We start from the raw sequence: 22,480 nt of genomic DNA, 5'->3' as shown, positions 1-22,480 counted from the left end.
AAGGGTTTCTTCAGGTATGTTGGCAATAAGAAGAAAGCCAAGGAAAGTGTGGGCCCCTTACTAAATGAGGGAGGCAACCTAGTGACAGAGGATGTGGAAAAAGCTAATGTACTCAATGCTTTTTTTGCCTCTGTCTTCACGAACAAGGTCAGCTCCCAGACTACTGCACTGGGCAGCACAGCATGGGGAGGAGGTGGCCAGCCCTCTGTGAGGGAAGAAGTGGTTCGGGACAATTTAGAAAAACTGGACGTACACAAGTCCATGGGGCCGGATGCGTTGCATCCGAGAGTGCTAAAGGAATTGGCGGATGTGATTGCAGAGCCATTGGCCATTATCTTTGAAAACTCATGGCGATCGGGGGAAGTCCCAGAAGATTGGATAAAGGCTAATGTAGTGCCCATCTTTAAAAAAGGGAAGAAGGATGATCCTGGGAACTACAGGCCGGCCAGCCTCACCTCAGTCCCCGGAAAAATCATGGAGCATGTCCTCAAGGAATCAATTCTGAAGCACTTAGACGAGAGGAAAGTGATCAGGAACAGTCAGCATGGATTCACCAAGGGAAAGTCATGCCTGACTAATCTAATTGCCTTCTATGATGAGATAACTGGTTCTGTGGATGAAGGGAAAGCAGTGGACGTGTTATTCCTGGACTTTAGCAAAGCTTTTGACACTGTCTCCCACAGTATTCTTGTCAGCAAGTTAAAGAAGTATGGGCTGGATGGATGCACTACAAGGTGGGTAGAAAGTTGGCTAGATTGTCGGGCTCAACAGGTAGTGATCAATGGCTCCATGTCTAGTTGGCAGCCGGTATCTAGCGGAGCGCCCCAAGGGTCGGTCCTGGGGCCGGTTTTGTTCAATATCTTCATTAATGATCTGGAGGATGGTGTGGATTGCACCCTCAGCAAGTTTGCGGATGACACTAAACTGGGAGGAGTGGTAGATACGCTGGAGGGTAGGGATAGGATACAGAGGGACCTAGACAAATTGGAGGATTGGGCCAAAAGAAATCTGATGAGGTTCAACAAGGACAAGTGCAGAGTCCTGCACTTAGGACGGAAGAATCCAATGCACCGCTACAGACTAGGGACCGAATGGCTAGGCAGCAGTTCTGCAGAGAAGGACCTAGGGGTGACAGCGGACGAGAAGCTGGATATGAGTCGACAGTGTGCCCTTGTTGCCAAGAAGGCCAATGGCATTTTGGGGTGTATACGTAGGGGCATTGCCAGCAGATCGAGGGATGTGATCGTTCCCCTCTATTCGACATTGATGAGGCCTCATCTGGAGTACTGTGTCCAGTTTTGGGCCCCACACTACAAGAAGGATGTGGAAAAATTGGAAAGAGTCCAGCGGAGGGCAACAAAAATGATTAGGGGACTGGAACACATGACTTATGAGGAGAGGCTGAGGGAACTGGGATTGTTTAGTCTACGGAAGAGAAGAATGAGGGGGGATTTGATAGCTGCTTTCAACTACCTGAAAGGTGGATCCAAAGAGGATGGATCTAGACTATTCTCAGTGATAGCAGATGACAGGACAAGGAGTAATGGTCTCAAGTTGCAGTGGGGGAGGTTTAGGTTGGATATTAGGAAAAAAATTTTCACTAGGAGGGTGGTGAAACACTGGAATGCGTTACCTAGGGAGGTGGTGGAATCCCCTTCCTTAGAAGTTTTTAAGGTCAGGCTTGACAAAGCCCTGGCTGGGATGATTTAGTTGAGATTGGTCCTGCTCTGGGCAGGGGGTTGGACTAGATGGCCTCCAGAGGTCCCTTCCAACTCTGTTATTCTATGATTCTATGATATCCACAGTTGCTCTTCACCCCACAAAGAGATGAGTGTGACCAATGGAGTCTCACAGTTGTCAGTCCATCAGCCACAGCCTTGTCCTCCTCAAACACAGCACACTGGACAACAGGAATACCTGCAGAGCATGGCTGTGTTACATACAGTAAGCACACCCTCTGTAAGCTTCCCACATTGTCTCAGTGCCAGAGCTCATATTGGAGGGCTAACAAAGACTAAAACTGCTTCCCTACCCCCACCCAACATACTGATTGTTGGGACGTTATAAATATCAAGCCTACCCTCAGTTATCATTTCAAGAAAATAAAAACTTCTGCCTGTAGTGGTCAGAATCTTGACTGACCAATCAAGCTGTATTTGTGTTCTGAACTCTAATGAGTTTATTATATCTAAAAGCATCTCACATATGCTGGGAATAGGTGAATTAGGGGAGAATGTTCATTCAGATGTACCAAAGGAGGGGGAGGGTTGGAGGACCTTTGAAAATTTCCAAGGTGTCAAAGGTAACTGTCATGGATTCCTTAATTGGTTTGAGTGCAAGATTTGGGAATTCAATTTCAAAGACCCCTACACAATTCAAAGACTTCTTTGAAATGGACACACCATATAGGAAATGGACCACTGAAGTTTAAAGAGGAAGCTACAAAGGGTTAGAGAATTTAAGAACAGTTTAATTTGGAAATGCTATGTAGTTGTGTGCTGCAGGTTGTACTAAAATCTGGAGGTAATCTATATTGTCATAATGAACACCTTTGGCTCAGCAGTCTCAGAGAACAGCTATCAGAATCTCCAACTGTGCAGGCAGTGAGACATACCTGGGTCATGTCTTTCAGTATCCCACAGAGAGGATGAGACCTTGAATCATAAAATGCATCGTGCTGTTAAAAGAGAAAGTTACGGGGGTGGAAGGCTTCGTTTAACTAATAAGCTGTAATTAAGAGCTCTGACCTGGCTCACTGTGCTTTCCACAGTGTTAATCTAGCTAAGTCTCATTCTGATATAGCATTTTGTGATTTTTCCTTCATTGTCACTCCCATGCTAACATAAGTAAATCAATGCTTACTTATCTGGAAGTATTGATAGGAACCATTTGAGGACAAGATTTGTAGGATGCTCCTGAAGAGGAAAAAAAAAACCAACCCATCATCTGACCTCCATGGAGGTTAAGTCAACATAGGATTTTGAGCATTCACACAGGCAAAGGTGAGGTACCCGTAGGGCACTTTCCTAAAAGATACTAGTGGGAAGCTGGCAGACTAGCACAAGCAGGGGGAGAACCATATGACTAACAAGTGCAGGCCCCAGCTTGAAAATATGAACTAACTGGTAGGATCGAGAGGTTTGGCATGGTAATTTCAGGATGAACAGGGTATCACTTTACCTTTTGCATTTTCTCCTAAAGACTTTAGTAATGATGTTTGGAACCAATGAAACCCATGTGCACCTAGGGGAAGTAGATTGCTCTTTGAGCTGTAACCAGTAGTCCTGGGACCACCCGTCACCTCCTCCCAGCTGATGGCAATCTGTCGGTAGTTGTGTTGGTTTCTCTGCTGAGTAGTAGTCTCTGACCACAAAGAGAGAAGTATCTCAGTGTATGAAAGACAGTGTTGTCTAGTAGAATAATTATGGCACAAATATCTCCTGCATTCTAATCCCAGCTCTGACAACAACTCCCTCTGTGACCATGGCCAACTCACCTATGATTTTCCCCCAGCTAGAATATGGAGTTAATTATCCTATAGGCGTAATGTGATGAATAATTTGTAAAGCATTATACTGGGTAGTATAAATATATTAATGTTTGTGGGGCAGACACACTAGTGATGGAGGCCAAGATCAGTAACCAAAGAGACAGGAATGCCTCGGAGGAAGCATTACATATTATTCTAGAGAGAGAAGGTGTGACCGGAGTCCCAGTGGGGGCCAGCTGTGGTCACTCAATTAGGCTGAACTGCAAAGAATGGGGCAGACAAACCCCAAAAAGCTGGTGGATATTCCAATACTTAGATTTACCAAGACAGCATAAAACAGCTTCTTTATTACCTTACAGGTTACTCAAAAGTCCAAACAACACAGTTTCCTTAAAGTGAACAGCCTCAGGCCTCCATCCAGGTACTTCAGTCAAATATGACGATTTCTGAAAAATCTTACTTCATCATATAAAAGAAAAGGTTCTACCAATCCCAAAGGATCAGACACATTACCTCCCAGGTTAATGAATGTTTCAGATCTTACCCAAAATACATGCTACAATTCTTATTAACTAAACTAAAATGTATTAAAAAACAAAAGGGAGAGTATGGTTAAAGGATAAATATACGTACAGACATGAGTTCAATTCTTAAGATTCAGATTCATAGCGGAGATGGTGAGTTTGTAGTTGCAAAGAGTTCTTTCAGAAATGATGATCCAGTTAGAACTCGGATCTCAGTCCTTGTCGCCTAAGCTTCCCCTGTATGAAGCCTCAAGCAGATGTGAGATGAACAGGATCAGGACCCAAGGATCTTTTATACAATTTCATGTCCTCTTTGACAAGCTGGAGTTCCTCAGGGAACAAAAGGTAATTAGGATGACTTTGAAGGAGGTCCGTCACCGGTACTTAGCTATACGAATTAACATGAGGCAATTGGCTTGTCCTCCACCATTCACAGATGATTTGCTATACACTTCAAAGAGAGATGAATACAGAGATATCCCATGTTTACAATTCATTTAAAAGCTAGGATGTTCTTTTGATCTCTGAATTATCAGAATACAGCATAGACAGGGACTGTTGATTACATTGTTGACCATTATCCATATACAAAAACATGCAAAAACACAAACATTATCTCCCCACTTGTCTTCAAGGGTTGAATTTGAACCATTTATTTTGCAGGATGTTTAACCCTTTCTAGCCATGCATCACAAAAGAGTAGGTGGACTTTGCTCCCATTTGAATTTCCTTGTCTGTACCGGGGGGGGGCGAGATATGAATTCAGAGAGCAAGGCAGCAGGGAACAAAAAAGTTGTGCAAATGGGAAGATAGGGAACAGCAAGGATGACAGAGGATGGAGTAATATGGACCCAATCCTATCATATGCTGATCAACTCCAATTTGCAATGAAGTCAACAGCAGTCGAGGGTGCATCACACAATACAGAATCAGGCCCTATGAAAGAGAAAGAATAGAGAAAATGAATTTATTTTTTCTTTGAAAAGCAGTGAGAAAGAAGGTGGTAAAGTCACAGAACAATTCACAAAAAGGTAAAAAGGAAATGGAGTTTGGGATTTAGGAAGCAAGAGACACAGAACTATCAGGTTCATGAATTTGACTGGTGCTCTTTTATTTTAATTGTACTTCAAAGAGATGCCCCGCCTCTCTAACTATGGGGAGAAAGAGTGGCATGGTGATTTGGAAAACTTATGTTATTTGAATATTCCTAGTTATTCTGGATTCCATAGCATAATTGGAGGAAAAGTCAGAAAATGAAATTTAGAAGCAAAGACAATTTATAAATCACCCTCAAAAACCAAAGCAAGACTCCTGGTTTTATATCTGTTACCACTGGCTATTTATGTTAGAGTAATATTGCTGACTAATCTGGATTTTATAGTTAAATATTGGAGAAGACATTAACCTAAAATTCACCAGAATGTAGGCAAAAACCTCTAGTATTTAATGGCTATTCGATAGGCAATCTGAAATTAATCAGCAGTCAATTCACTTCCAAAGACTGAATCCATCGCCATAGCTGGGAACAGCACCATGGATGGTAGCCGAAGTAGAGAGGTCAAGGCAATAAGAATAGCAAACAAATTTCCCTCTTATCACTAGAAGTGATTTTTGCAGGGTTGAACAATGGTGGTGGCACAGGATGGGGAGGTTTATGTGGTTACTCCCCATGCTGCACATATCCTGTGACTAGAAAGAAAACTTACATTCTTACTTTCAAGCTGGAACCTTTCAAAGGAATTAACATTTTTAGATGTGTAGAAAATGGGACATTTTAAAAAATTTATTAATGGAAAGAATTTTCCCTAGGTTGTACAGGGAAGCCAAATCATAGCCCGACTCACAAGCCAAAAGGAATTTATCATGTACATATAGGCTAGTCCAACTCTTGTTGAAGACAATGGGAGCCTTTAATGAGAGCGGGATTAACCCCATAGCTGGGATGGCTGCTACTTGGTCCATAATGTTCCTAATAGAAGGATTTATGGGTAGTAATAGTAGTAATGAGCATTTATACAGCTCTTATTTATATTTTCAAAGAGCTGTACAAACATTAGCTAATTAATCATCACAACAGCTGTGCTAGGTAGGAAAGTTATTATTAAGTAATTGCCTATAGCATACAACCTAGAGATTTTCCCTTTAACCTTATCTCATGCTTTTAATTTCCACAGATTTCTAAATTGCCTCTCTGCTGGAAAACCATTTTGGTCATGACTGAATTATAGATTTATTTTACTTATATTTACTTTTATTTAAAGGTGTATTGAAATAGTGAATTAAATTATTAATTAATAGAAATTAAAAATAGTCTGTCCCTTTATTCTTGTGTGTAAAGATACTTTGAGTTCCATCATAAATCAAGGACATTGCATTCTCAATGCATTTGAGCTAACAAGCACTCTGGTGACCTTGTGGAAGTTAGTCACTCTTTTCACTTCTCGGTGCTGTTGCTGTCCTAGCTATGAAACTGGGATACATAGTTCTCTCAGTACAGGCAATGGAGCCAGAGTAGATTAGCAGCTGCCTGAGTTGTTATTTTTCTGTTTGACATCTAGTAGATAAGAGTATCTGTCATCGTATTTTGTGCAGCTTCTCACCGAGAAGGAAATAAATAAGCAGGAATAGAAGGATTTAAAAAAAAAATTAACTCGCTTGGGAAGATATTCAGTTACCTCCACAGACATAACTTGTTTCTAATCCAGAGGGAGAATTTCCAGTAAATAATTAATGACCTCAAGCTTTCTCTGAGTAGGGGCCTCATGCCTACTATATTTTAGGTGCTTAGAAACAATGGTGATGAGCCAGATACTCTGCTGATATAAATTGTTGCAGCTCCAATTAACTTTGGTAGGTTAGGATGCAATGGATTGGCTTCAATGGAGCTGTGTCAGTTTGCACCTGCAGAGAATTTGGCCCTGACATAGAATAGAATTCATAGATTCATAGATATTAAGGTCAGAAGGGACCATTATGATCATCTAGTCTGACCTCCTGCACAATGCAGGACACAGAATCTCACCCACCCACTCTCACCTATGTCTGAGCTATCGAAGTCCTCAAATCATGGTTTAAAGACTTCAAGGCGCAGAGAATCCTCCAGCAAGTGACCCATGCCCCATGCTGCAGAGGAAGGTGAAAAACCCCCAGGGCCTCTTCCAATCTGCCCCTGAGGAAAATTCCTTCCCGACCCCAAATATGGCGATCAGCTGAACCCTGAGCATGTGGGCAAGATTCACCAGCCAGATACCCAGGAAAGAATTCTCTGTAGTAACTCAGGAACACCATTTACTAGCTTGTACAATTATTTATATTACTTTAGTGTGTAGGAACCCCACTCATGGACAAAGACCCTCTTTGTGCTAGGTGCTGTACAAACAGAACAACAACATCCCAACTTCAACAGGAGCACAGGAACTTGACTTGAATGTCAGGTCAGTACCGGGAGTGATAGCAGGGCATTCCTCCTCATTTCTCTTTAGATTTCAAATCAAATTAGCACACACCACTAAGATTATACTTAATTTAGCACACAGAGCTTCAGTGAGGAAACCTCCTATAGTTTTGTACATGTAGGGACTAATCCTAAAAGGTACCGAGCATTTGTATCTCCCACTGTAACTCATGTGGGCTGAAGATTCTGAAATTTTCTCATCTGAAATTTTCATTTTACCTGCACATTTCTCCACTTTTCTCACATAAATGCAAATTTAATACAAAAGGCTCCCTCTGCCCTGCAGAGGTACCCTTCAGAGGTAGGGACCTGGATCAGCAGGGGGGAAGTAAACCTGTGACCTCCTTTGAAAAATGACCACCCCCTGTTTTCTCCCCTCTATGTGGGCACTGAGTTGCCTCATAGGCTTGAGGAGAGAGACTGAGGGGCTGGAAAAAAGGGTGTAGTGGAAGCCTATCAGCTCCGATAGGCAGGATTTGGGGGTTTTCCACTTTCCTCTCAGAAGTCCCAGGGACCTGCTTGGTACGTTAGGTTGCAACAACACAAGTTTTACAGACATCCAGTGCCAGTAACTGTTCAATAGAGGAGAATTTGAATTGGAAGCTGATTATGAGAATGTATCGCTAAAGAAGGTGAGGATGGCTGTTAGGGGTCCTAATGTTTGGTACAGTGAGAAGACAACCCTTTCTTCCCTCTATCTCAACCCTCATACAGTGAGCAGTGACTGGGGCCCAAGCAGTGGTGCTGGGACTGGTTAAAGGGGTGTGTGTATGTCAAAGAAGGGACAAGAGAAGTCCTCCAAGTGGTATGGATGAGAGAAGGATGACCAGCACTGGACATTGCTGGAGAGTTCCCAGATGTGTTACTTAATAAAGCTGTCATCCAGTTAAATCGCATTTATGGTCTCTTGTCTTCCTTCCTGCTGTGTCCAGGAAAATGAAACAGCTTCAAATAAGTGCATTAAAAGCAATATTAACTAATATGAAGTTATTACTCAAAAGTTTTTGCTAAATAGCTGTTCACTGAGGGTCAAATCCTACAACTCTTACTGAGCTCTAATTCAGGTCAGACTCCCATGGAAGTTTATATCAGGTTTGCCTGAGACACTACAGGATTAAGTCTTTAAGATTAAGTCCACATTCCCTGCACTGAGCTCAAATACAGAAGTTTTGCATGGGAAAAATTAAACTGAGGTTTAGGTTTAGGGGAATCTTCCCTCCCATTGCATGGGCTGCAGGGTGAGCACTTGAGTAGCTGCATCACAGCATTAGCCCACTCGTCCAACCCCCTACATGAGAGTTAATCAATCAGTTAGTTCTAGCAGGGTATGGAGCCACTGACCACGACCCTATCATTCCCCAGTCCATTCCTGTGATCCCATGGAAAGAGCTGCCCTATAGCTGTTTCCTTTACAGCCTCTCCACTTCACTCTCATATTGAGGTTTTGCTGTGCTTTGACTCTGCAGCAGGAGGCAGGACCAGAGGATTGTCTTCTAGGAAGGCAGGTAATATAAACAGGAGAATGAACTGGATCACTTGTTTCCTTCTGATCACCATGAACATAGATTTGTGTCAAATCCCTCATGGAGAAGTCCCAAAAGGAGTTAGTTGTGAATAACAATCTTTCTATTATCAGAGGGGTAGCTGTGTTGGTCTGGATCTGTAAAAGCGGCAAAGAGTCCTGTGGCACCTTATAGACTAACAGACGTATTGGAGCATGAGCTTGCGTGGGTGAATTCCCACTTTGTCGGATGCATCAATCTTTCTATTGAATGTTTAGACTCTTTAAATGACCCAGAAATTTCTACAATAGGGACATAGTATTCCCTTAAAGGCTTAAAAATTCTGTAGAAAGGCTAACATTCTCCACTGATTTTTAGAGTAATTTCCATCAAAATCCTATTTAAATTCTGCAGGACCTTCTTGGCCTCATAGCTGTTCAATTCCAGAGGACTTTTTTCACAAAGGTATATCTAATTAAAGAAATAACATTGCCTAAAGCACCCAGTGTGTGCCATAACTGACGTTGTATTGCTGCACTACTAAAAGGCTCTATTTCAAGAATTTAAAGAAAAGAAATAACATGCAGTAAATCAGCCTTCATTATTATTTTCTTACCTATTTAGTTGCACTGTCTGTGCTATGCCAGACTGTGATACCCTTACCCACACATTAAATAGAACCTTACATTACAAGAAGTCCTTCTGAAGCCAATGGAAAAGGCAACTTACTTACAGCGTAAAGTTGAAGAAGGGTATCTCAATCTCGTCCTATGCTTTAAGTTACACCAAGTAACACAGAATAACTGCTTGGCGTGATCACAGCACCAACAACAGTTTAATGAAATATAAGTACTAATGAGACTGATTGCTGAGAAAGTGGGGAAGGATAATTAATTGGGTTTTATTTTCATTTCACAGGTAGTACAATTACCTGGTATTTGTAAGTGCCCATTCTACTTCTTCACTTACCTTATTGTTTCCTTTTTGTACAGCAAATAGCTTGGTAATCAGAAATAAAAAGGAAGAGATATTGTTTCCCACTGAGCTATTCAATTTGAGGCTGTTACTGAACAAAATCATAACAACTATAATGGTTTTGATTAAAATGATAAAGAGACACCTTCTGTTCTGTTTATACTAGTGTAAGAGAGCAGAGTTACTTCAAAATCCTGTTGTACACATGTGGCTGAAGTGGAGGTCACACTCTCAATGCAGAGGTCCAAGAACTGAAGGGATGGCCCCTTATTTCCTAATGTCTGGGGTTTTGCATGGTTTGGGGGTCATGTCACAGCTCTTTCCTAAAGACAGTAGCTTCCCCCCAACACCCACCCACAGCCCCCTAACCCACGTAGTTCCAGACATCCATGACTTGAAAGCTACAGGGTTTAGTTTAATTTTTCCTGACTCACTGGTTTTTCCATGGGAGAATATCCTGGGGCCTGCTCTGTTTACCTTGAGCAATGAAGTTCCCATTAGAAAGACCAGTTATTAGCTAAAAAAAACCAACAAGGAGTCCAGTGACACCTTACAAACTAACAGATTTATTTGGGCATAAGCTTTCATGGGTAAAAAACCACTTATTCAGATGCATGGAGTAAAAATTTGATCAGGATGGATGTAGTCCACTCCCAATAATTGATGAGGAGGTGTCAATTCCAGGAGAGGCAAAGCTGCTTTTGTAGTAAGCCAGCCACTCCCATTCCCTATTCAAGCCCAAATTAATGGTGTTAAATTTGCAAATGAATTTTAATTCTGCAGTTTCTCTTTGAAGTCTGTTTCTGAAGTTTTTTTTGTTGAAGGATGGCTACTTTTAAATCTGCTATAGAATGTCCAGGAAGATCGAAGTGTTCTCCTACTGGCTTTTGTATGTTACCATTCCTGATGTCCGATTTGTGTCCATTTATTCTTTTATGTAGGGACTGTCCGGTTTGGCCAATGTTATTAGCTAGAGACTATACAGCTTCATCATGGAAGTTACAGTACTTCATAGCAAAGCTGCACATTCCTAAGGCACTGTACGTTTTCAATGAGTAAGTAATACTTTTCCTGACAATTTGTCAAATGAGAAGAGGACAGTTATGTTCCTCCTTCTCTGCTTAATGGGGCTGAAAACAAACAGCACCGTGTTTGTTGTGTCTGATTTTGTACCATCCCTCTACAGAGTTTAAGGCTCAACTTTCAGCCCTGACTTGTGTGTTAGGAAGTGGAGAACTATACCTCAGAAATAATCTGAAGTGAATACAACCCGGAGAATAGGGTTTGTTAATGCTGCTGTTAAGGAAAAGTTAGCACATGTGACTCCATTTTGGTTTGGGGCCCACCATTGTTTAAATGCCAGCACATCATACACCAGGAGGAGTGATCCTTAGATACTGAATCCCTGTGAAAATCCTCCTCCTTGTCTCCAGCCTGCCTTGACTCCCAGTATCTGGTTTTTGTTAGTCTCTAACTCCCTGTCTTTTGGCCTTGATGTGAGGCCTCCCATCCTGATAATAAAAGTTACTGATGCATGGCTTTAGGACCATGCTGTGTAATTAACATACTGGTATAGCACGAGGAATGCACCAAGCAGGGATAGGTGGTAGATAAGACAAGGGTTTGTTTATTGGCTAAGGTTTCCGATGCACGAGGGCAACATGCTTTGCTAAAAAGTATATAACCTCTGTATAATCTGTATTCAGGGTCCCCTCCTGGCTAGCAGGGGGGCACCACGCTCGAGCGTAATAAACTTAGTGTCTTTTGGGAACTCTGCAGTTGTGGACTTTGTTTCTGTGCCTCAGCCTAGATTCGAACTGTGCGTGTCCTATCAGGTATAATTCGCAGCACTGGTGTGCGTGTCCTGTCAGGTATAATTCGCAGCACTGGTGTGCGTGTCCTATCAGGTATAATTCGCAGCATTTGTGTGCGTGTCCTACCAGGTGTAATTCGTAGCATTTGTGTGCGTGTCCTACAAGGTATAATTCGCAGCAGTTGTGTGCGTGTCCTACCAGGTGTAATTCGTAACACTGCCAAGCCATCAAAGAGAGCATATGTATTATTTTTGAGTGTAAACATATTGTCAGAGCCCTGGTTGAGCTCCCCGGTTGAACACGTGTTTGGACCCACATGCTTGCTTAGCCTATCTGCTTTTTAGGCTCCTCTTGGTCACTGGGTAGATTTTAGCCAGCAACAGTCTCTGGCTTCAGCCTCACTAGCCCACTTATTTTGCACAGACTCTCTGATAACCCTCCCCAAAACTGTGGCCCTGCAGCCAAGCTTCCCTAGGCCCCCAGGACCAATTCTAGCCCAATGATGAGACACTTAAGCACTCCCTTTACCAGAGCTTCACCTTGTGGGCAGGCTGATTTAAAGTTTAATGCTTGACGGACCCTTGGACAAAGGCTTTGCAGGAGAATTTCTAAATATCATTCTTTAGACAGCACAAGAAAGAGACAGATCCAGATAAAACAACACACACCTACATGTCATTTCCTGCCTCAGTTACCTCACCACTCAAGCGGGCTTTGGAATTTAGGTCTGTCATAAATATAAAGGGAAGGGTAAACCCCTTTAAAATCGCTTCTGGCCAGAGGAAATCTCCTCTCACCTGTAAAGGGTTAAGAAGCTAAAGGTAACCTCGCTGGCACCTGACCAAAATGACCAATGAGGAGACAAGATACTTTCAAAAGCTGGTAGGAGGGAGAGAAACAAAGGGGTATGTGTGTCTGTCTATATTCGGTCTTTGCCGGAGATAGACCAGGAATGAAGCCTTAGAACTTTTAGTAAGTAATCTAGCTAGGTATGTGTTAGATTATGATTTCTTTAAATGGCTGAGAAAAGAATTGTGCTGAATAGAATAACTATTTCTGTCTGTGTATCTTTTTTGTAACTTAAGGTTTTTGCCTAGAGGGGTTCTCTATGTTTTGAATCTAATTACCCTGTAAGGTATCTACCATCCTGACTTTACAGGGGGGATTTTTTTTTATTTCTATTTACTTCTATTTCTATTAAAAGTCTTTTTGTAAGAAAACTGAATGCTTTTTCATTGTTCTCAGATCCAAGGGTTTGGGTCTGTGGTCACCTATGCAAATTGGTGAGGCTTTTTATCCAACATTTCCCTGGAAAGGGGGGGTGCAAGTGTTGGGAGGATTGTTCATTGTTCTTAAGATCCAAGGGTCTGGGTCTGTAGTCACCTAGGCAAATTGGTGAGGCTTTTTACCAAACCTTGTCCAGGAAGTGGGGTGCAAGGTTTTTGGGAAGTATTTTGGGGGGAAAGACGTGTCCAAACAGCTCTTCCCCAGTAACCAGTATTTGTTTGGTGGTGGTAGCGGCCAATCCAAGGACAAAAGGGTGGAATATTTTGTACCTTGGGGAAGTTTTGACCTAAGCTGGTAAAGATAAGCTTAGGAGGTTTTTCATGCAGGTCCCCACATCTGTACCCTAGAGTTCAGAGTGGGGGAGGAACCTTGACAAGGTCAGTGTCCTTTCAGGGGTTCATGCCCCTCTGCTGGACCCACTTCTCTAGCTTAAGGCTTTTCCTCCAAAATATATAGTCACTCTGACTTGTAAAGTCGCCTTCCATCAGCTTTGGGTGGTCCTGAAATCACCAGTCCCTTCTCCCTCCTAAAACTTTCCCTTCTGTACTTCTCTCGTCCTCTGTGAGCCCTGGTCTGCACTACAAACTTATGTCGTTATGACTATGTTGCTCACCCTTGAGCAACACACTTATGCTGACCAAACTCCTGGTGTAGACAGTTCTATGTCAATAGAAGGACTTCTTCCATTGCCATAGCTACCGCCGCTCTGGAAGGTGGAGTACCTATGCCAACAGGAGAGGCCTTCTTCAGTAAGTGCTACAGTGATGCAGCTGCACTGGTGCAACACTATAAGGGTAGACAAACCCTGAGTCTCTCCTCAGCTTCTCACTGTATGTATTTTAGGCACCTCCTTTGACAGCTGTCTTTATTCCCTTCTGGGATTTTCCACTCCTTATAGTCCTAGCTCTCTGTAGATAAGTTGGAGAAAACTGGTTTCACTTAGGACGCAGCCATCCCACTGTCATGTTTGGGCAAGATCTATTCAGGTGCTGGTCTTAGGTGCCCCTCGCTATCTCCTTAACACAAGAACTAAAAGATAATAGGGGTTTAAACATACAGAGATCAATCTCAAACAGAATTCATTATCTGAATCTAAAGAGATTTCACCAAGTCATCATACAGACATGGCATTTAAAAAAAAAAAACAACAACCGAGCTTAGGGGTTTTTTTTAGCTTGGGTTTGTTCTAATCAGACTTCCCAGACTAAGCATTACATTGCAGTTCTCCCTGTCCAGGAAGGAGAGCCATTTTTCCATTCTGTTTCACCATAAGACCCTCAAAACAGATTTTATTCAAGGGAGTTTGAAAACATTTTTCTTCTCCAAAGATGTATCTATTTAAAGAGTTCTAATATGCTGTCCAGTATCTTAACAGAAGTTGAATGGGAGACCCCTAAAATTAGTTTTGCTAAAGAAAAGATAAAGGAAGGCTTTGCTAAACCTATTTTAAAAAAACAAAATATGAAAACACTATTTGTTCTCTTTTAAGCACTCAAGCAGTACTTTTGACAAATCTTGTGCTGTGTTCAAGAATCCCAGCATAAATTAGAGCATAAACAAAATGAAATTTGTCAGATCATTCTTTGGCCAAGCTGAGCAAAAAGCACAAGGGAAACAGTGAAAAGAAATTTTAAACATTTCTTTTAGTTTGAAATATAAAAGTGTTATTAGTAACATGGGTGAGAATTTTTTAAAGATGATATTTTACAATATAATCCAAGTGTCTCTTTAAGGGACTGATCCTGCCAGCTTCTCAGCCCTGGACTCCCATTAAAATTAAAGGAGGCAGCATAAATTGGGATTGAATTAAATTTACCAAGTTTTCCCTCAGCTCTTGTTGCAATACACTGTGCATAGTCCACTGGACTCCTTTTAACTGTCTCCATACATTAGCCATATATCTTGCCATTCATTTATTCTGTAGGTTGTTTATGACTGCAAACATCCAATCGCTGATTTAGACACTGTACCCTGGAGCATGCCACATTTGCATTCCCAAATGCTCATCTCAGACTATGAATTTGATCAGACGGGAGGTATGGTATGAAAACTCACAAACGATATCCTTATTCAGAGAATGCACAACCATGTTTCAGGTATTGTCTTCTTGTCTTTCAGGTGATAATGTTAATAACTTATGTCAGAAGACAAGGAATATAAAGTCACAAGAAGAAACTGCATAATTCAGAGAGCTGTTGGAATTCTAAAACTGCATTAGATACCTTGACAAATTTGGTGGCATGTTATATGTTAATGAAAAGGAAAATGGAATAGATATAAGGCTAATAGAAACAGGTGCTGGTTGCAGCCTACTTTTACTAGTGATAATCTTTAAAGAAGACACAGAAACCAAGCTTTTCCCTTCTCAGACACTAGCCAAATGAGTAACATTTACAGGGCTAGATCCTCAGTTAGTGCAAATTAGCATAGCTCCACTGACTTCAAAAGAGCTATATCAATTTACTCCAGCTGAGGATTTGGTCCAGAGCTTTTTCATAGCCCTTAAGTGCTCGCCAAAGATTTCAGAATATTTACCAAGCTTGGAGTGCCTGTCTACAGACTTGACATCTTTCTGAAAAATCTAACTATTGAGGATAATAAATGTTCCCAATTCACATGTTCAACTTTTGTTGACAGTGGGAAATCTGTGTGCAGAAGACTGTATCCTGCTGCATATCAATTACACACTGTAAATTTTAAACATTTTTTCCTTTCTTCTCCCATAAGGAACTAGAAATCCTCATTCAGAATGTCTCACCATATGTGAGACATTCCCCCAAGTCTTTTCCTAGCTCAGGTCCCTGCACTCAGTTATGTTGGATCAGGGTCTGCATGGCCATTCTTAGAAGTGTGCTTTAATCCTGACAGTCTTCACCAGCCCACCCTTATAATAATCCAAGACCAAGAAAGTCTTCCTGATGGTTTCCCATGATTGAGCTAAAAGCACCCCTTTAGAATCTTCAACAGATAGTCACTTGACTCAAGCACCTAGTGCCCATTGGTCTGCTCAACCTTTGCAGAATTACCTTTCTTAAAGGGATCATGCCTTAGTACAGGGTTAGCTGTCATCAGGCCTCACTGCCCCTAAACAGGACAGACCACCTTGTTACATTGATGACATGCTCAGCTTCCATGAAGAACTGCCCCCATTAACAAAATAGCATTTCATCCAAGAGAAGAGTTAAACAGAATTCATAAGACTTTTAGAAAGCAAATGAGTAAAAACATAAAAATGGTCCAAATGGGCCATAAGAAGCTGGCACTAGCACTAAACCTGGTGTACTGCTGCTCATGAGATAGAAAATGTCCCCAGACCTCAGTCAGGCAGAAGCCTGTAAAAGAGTTGCAGATCACTAAGCAGACAGTGGCTGTGGTGCCAATATCTCATTAAGAAGACAATTAAAATTACCGCCCTCCCCCCAAAAATTAGAATATCATGTGTCAAACAATTTGTCAAAAGAGCACCCAAGCTCTAAAACTCCCACACACGCTGTCTTTCACCACAGTAGGAACACAGACATTAATCAAAAAAGATATTGTGCAAAAGTAGCTCAAACCATCAATAAATGGCCTGGAACTGCTTCCTGCGCAACCATTGAATCAAGCTTCACCCTGTATGCAAAGATGGCTACCCCTGCGCTTCTAATGGAACCATGATTCACATAAACCTCCCCTCGCCAATCAGCAAGCCAGTGAGCTTGGTTGCCTGAATCTGTGTGCGTCTCTTACAAAAATGTGGACACTTCCTTTTTCTCGGACAGGTACTCAAAAAGAGCCATACGTTTTTTAATGTCCCTGCACCCATTCACATTCATTCAGAGAACCACATACAAAATTATCCATCCGACTAGTACTCTATTACTAAGGGGGAAAAAAACCAAGCCTCAAAAACACCAAATTCTCCTATATCCATTAATCCCCAACTTTGGTCAGTTTTTTCTCCCAATCTGTGCTATTTCTGTTTAAACTTGTAGACATCTCATAGTATACTGAACACACTATAACAGGTTAAGATCAGGAAACCCATCTGCATCTCCTTTCCATGTTTCCCCTTAGTCTTATCCAGAAACCTACTAAGGGTGTCCAGAGTATATCCCCTTCAGGGAGTTCAGAATCCAAAGAATGTGTGAGTTTGTCATCCCCCACACCCAGACTCAGTCACAACTGACCTCAATGGGAAGGGAGGAGGGCAGGGAAAGAGGGAACCTCAGAGAAACTGGAGGGAGGGGACTGCTGGGACCAAGGAAGGCAGAACTACCACCAGAGAATTGTCCATGTCCCTGACAAAAAAACCCCCCCTCCTAATCACCCCCAATAGTGTGCTTCCCAACTGTGCTGACCAAACTAGCCCTCTTCACAGCACCCTTGGAAACTGGAGCCCCTTCCTCTAATGGCCAGTTGCTGCTTCGGGGCTTTGCCAGCAACCCAGAATCCACAGCTAATGCTGCAGATATCATAGCAACAGGCTCAGGCTCCATTTCGCAGTCAGGCTCAGGCCAAGAGGCCACTGAGTCAGAAACCACAGAACCAGTAATACCACCTCCCCCAGGTTGTAAAGGGGGTTGCCCATAACCAACAAAACCAGAGACAGCTGGATCCTGTTGGGACACAGTCTCTGCCAGAGCCACCCCACCTTGGGCTTTACGTTCAGAGACCCCCACGTTCCCAGGTACAGGATCATCTTAGGGCACTGATTAACCAAGTGTGTCAGCCTCCCGCACTGAAAACAGCTGCCCTCATGTCCTCAGCTGCCAACAACTTAGTCACACTCCCCAATTCTATACTTCATGGAAACTTTTAGAACTTTGGCAGCATTGTTTAATATATAATCCTGCCTTTGAAGGGACAAGATATGCAGGACCTCTGGTACGCTACAGAGACAAAAAAAAACACCCACACAACAATCCCCTCCACAGTCATCTGCTCAACAAGGCTAAGTGGGGAAACACAACAGCCTTGCTCATGGGGAGGCATACCTCACAGTTTTAAACCCAGTCATCTTCCCCACAGTTAGAACACATTCCTCCACAGAGGCAGAGTCTGCAGGCAAAATCTGCAGCCCATGGCCATGGGTTAAACCCTCAAAATCCACAACAAACTGAGGTGTTTTCCCCCTCGGCTGGCCATGCCAGCCAGGAGGGCAGACAAAATCCTGCTAAAGTAAGAGAAATCCTGAAATTAATTCCACAATCACAAAGCAGAGCCCCGTTTCCCCAACAGAAAGAAACACAACCAAAGCACATCCACTCTCAGTCTCTCCCCTACTCCCAACATTCCCACAGTCTTCTGACAGAGAATTATGAATAGAGAAATGCTCACTAGATTTTCACCAATGTTTTGCCAGTATATTTTCCTTGCTTGATGCTGTCTGCCAAGTGTCAATTTCCACTCAGTGTATTGCTGTAGTTGAAGGAAAACACTGACACATTGAGTGTGAGGAAACATATACTTCAATGTCTTGGGCAGAGGTGGGCAAACTACAGCCCGTGGGCCATATCCGGCCCATGGGACCATCCGGCCCGGCCCCCAAGCTCCTGGCCAGGGAGGCTAGCCACCGGCCCCTCCCCCACAGCCACGCCACCACACCGCCAGCACTCTGGGCAGCGGGGTTGCGTGCTCCTGAAGGGCAGCGTGTCTAGCTCCAGCCAGGCGGCGTGGCTGCCATACATGCTCCTCTGAGTGGCATGATAAGGGGGCTGAGGCCAGGGGGTTGGATAAGGGGCAGAGGGTCCTGGGGGGCAGTCAGGGAACAGGGAGCAGAGGGCGGCTGGATAGGCCAGAGGTTCGGGTGGGGCGGTCAGGGGATGGGGGGTTAGGATAAGCGTGGGAGTCCTGGGGGGCCTGTCAGGGGGCGGGGGTATGGATAGGGGTTGGAGCAGTCAGGGGACAGGGAGCAAGGGGGGTTGGATGGGGGTGGGGTCCTGAGGGGGCGGTCAGGGGGTGGGAGTGTGGATAGGATTCAAGGGGGTTGGATAGGGGGTGGGATCCCACGGGGGGCAGTTAGGGGTGGGGGGTCCCAGGAAGGGGCAGTCAGGGAACAAGGAGCAGGGAGGGCTGGATGAGTCGGGGTTCTGACAGGGGCAGTCAGGGGGCTGGAAGTGGGAGGGGGCAGATAGGGGGCGGGGCCAGGCTGTTTGAGGGGCACAGCCTTCCCTACCCAGCCCTCCATACAGTTTTGCGACCTCAGTGTGGCCCTCGGGCCAAAAAGTTTGGCCAGCCCTGGTCTTGGGGGGGTCAATGAAATGATTTTCCAATCTAGAATTTTCAAGAAGAGAAACTTGCCTGGGAATGAAACAGATTAGCACAAGTAGAAGTATCAGACTCTTGCATCCCAGAGGCAAATATACCTTCTTTCCTGCCACTCACATTTTCTTTATTTTTCTTTAATTACAATACAATACTTTGATGAACCTTCTTGTTGTTTTGTTTGATCCTCAGAGAAATGGTATTCAATTATGCAGTCAAAGTGTTTTTGGCATAGAGTTTGTTTGTCAGACACAAGGCAACGTAGACGATCAAATTAATCAACAAGCTCCACTTGATTATGATAATGATGAATTAAACATGTGCTGTCAGAAGCTAATTTTGTCAGATACATTTGTGATTTTACTAATTCATCATGCTACCTATTTCTTGTTCGCTTTATTCTAACCCTCTGAAAAGTGTGTTGATTATACTAGCTGTAGCTTCTAATATTTGTTTCCATGTTGCTGATCATTCCATCGTAACTAACATCCTTTTTGAAAAAGCCTATAAAATTTAACACAGGCTAAAAAGAAAAGGAGTACTTGTGGCACCTTAGATACTAACCAATTTATTTGAGCGTAAGTCTCTAAGGTGCCACAAGTACTCCTTTTCTTTTTGCGAATACAGACTAACACGGCTGTTACTCTGAAACACAGGCTAAGAGTCTACCTATGTAAATCTTTAAACCTACAATATTTATTCTAAAGCAGGGGTGCAACTCTCTATTAAATTCTGTAGGATTATAATTTCCATAGAACCCTATTGCATTTCTGGATAACACTAGTTTCAATCTACTACATTCTATAGGCATTTTCTACAATAAATATATCATGAACTAAATTCCATAAGACTTTTCCAGAAGGAAAAAGGGATGAACCCGTAGATTTCTAAAAACCCATAGAATTTACTAGAGAATGCTATTTTTCTATAGTTTTTCTAAAACTGTTCTATTGGAATTATACAGCAGAGTATTCTCTACTATTGGTCTATATTAAATTTATAAAATTGGCAAGATCACTTTCTGTTATACTCTATAGGACTAAGCTGGTAGAGGCCCTGGCTGCATCATATAAAAGCTACCCACTCATTATATAGAGTCAGAAGGATCCAGATCCTCCAGAAGCATTTAGGCAACTAACTCCCATTGAAATCAATTGGAGTTGGTGCCCAAATATCAATGAATAGTAACTGCTCCTAGAGTCTGGTTCATTGACAAGAAGATAACTGCAAAACAACACATGAACCAACGCTAATCAGCCATTTCCCCATATCAGGGAGCTCCTAGGGCTCCTTTACTCCAGCCTAAGCCTTCTCTGAAGAATTTGCTGCTGAGGGGCTGTCTGTTCCAGACGCTAGCTCTCTACTGTAGAAGGCTACCTGCCCCCTCCCCCCAGATGTTCAAAACTCACAAGCCAGATCTCAGAAAAAATAATGAGACTTTAAAAAGATCATTATTTTAAGTCAACAAGCTCACCCCCATTTCTTATTTTTTTTAATTTGCCTTTTGGTTTCCGGGTCCATATGTTGTACTCAGATCATATTTTCCAGCTTTTCTCTAGAAGTATGAGGGTTAGAAATTTTTTTTTAATATATAATGCAAGCTGAGATTCTCACATAATCACTTGGTTTCAAGAACTGGGATTTGAGTGTCACGTACACTGAGAGTTGGGATAAAATCCTGATAGTTGGCAACACTGCATTCTAAATCTACCCCAAAGAGTCAGTAGTAATTAACCTGCATTCCAGATCCTGCTGTCTGGATACGGAAACAGAAGAATCTTGCTACCCTGTTACAAGGACTTTCCCATACAGGAAAGTTACAAATATGAGTGAGAGACTGCAGGGTTTCTTTGACATTGTAGGCCTTGCTTGACATGAGTAAGTGGATATGGAAGGCGCCTAGTTTCTTGGTGATAGGATTAGGGAGGTAACTGGATCATCTGTTTGGAGACATGATTACTCTGCTATGCTGAATTAGCCAAGATGAGGGTAGAAACCCTGGTACTACTGACAATGGAGGAGATAAACCTGGAATGTAGTGGGGAGAGGGTCGATAGGTATGTATAGTGTGGGAACAGAGCATGCAGTACAAGGATTGGTTAAATAACCCAGCCAATCCTGAAGAATTGAATGTGTAATAATGCTATGTGTAAATAAAGGAAACGGTTGAGGTGTAACTTTGGATCTGTTTGCATATGATCAACTCTGTATGCCTAATAAAGATACCGGAGACACAAACTTAGGAGTCTAACTGAGTTCTTGGGAATGCTGAGTGGAAGAGATCTTGGAAGGAATCCTAACAATTACAACAGGTAAAAAGTGAGACAACCATTCCAGATTATGCCATTTGATCAGTGGAAACAAAACAACAACAAACAAACAGAAAAACACACCCCTGTGGAACCATTAGCCTGATGACCTAGGCACATCAAGAGAACTGCAAAAGATTTCCCCAAACAATCTGAGCACAGTCAGTGGAGCTGAAAAAAAGAAGCTAAGGGCTTGGCTACACTTGCAAGTTAGAGCGCATTAAAGCAGCCCCAGCGCCCTAACTCATGACCCGGCCACACTGACAAGGCACTTAGAGCGCCTGGACTCTGCAGCTGGAGCGCTCCTGGTAATCCACCTCCATGAGAAGCATAACGCTTGCTCCGCCTCGGCTGAAATGCCCCAGCGTCAGGGTGAATGAGGTGTTGCATTATTGTGCTCTGATCGGCCTCCGCAAACGTCCCATAATCCCCTTAAGTCAAGTGGCCACTCTTGTCATTGTTTTGAAATTGGCTGTAGGAATGCGGATATGCCCTTTCAAAGCTCCCTTTCTTGCAGCCGGCATGCTTATCTGCTCTGGGACAAAGCAAGCCATTATTGTGGAATGCTGCTGTTTGAGTGTGTGAGAGAGAGGGCTGGGAGGAGGGGGTCTGCTGCTGTCTGAACTTACAAGATAGCATGCTGACATGCTCTCAGCCCCCCAAAAACCCACTCTCTCTCCCCCCACCTACACACTCCCTGTCACACTCCACCCCCCACCCCCCCCATTTGAAAAGCACGTTGCAGCCACTTGCATGCTGGGATAGCTAACACAATGCAGTGCTCTCTGAGGCATTGCAAGAGCTGCTAATGTGGCCATGCCAGTGCGCTTGAATCTGACAGTGTAGACACACTGCAGCGCTTTCCCTACTGCGCTCTTT

The sequence above is a fragment of the Natator depressus genome, chromosome 4 (genome assembly GCF_965152275.1).
Source record: "Natator depressus isolate rNatDep1 chromosome 4, rNatDep2.hap1, whole genome shotgun sequence".
Classification (NCBI taxonomy): Eukaryota; Metazoa; Chordata; order Testudines; family Cheloniidae; genus Natator; species Natator depressus.
Note: the sequence above shows the minus strand (reverse complement) of the source record.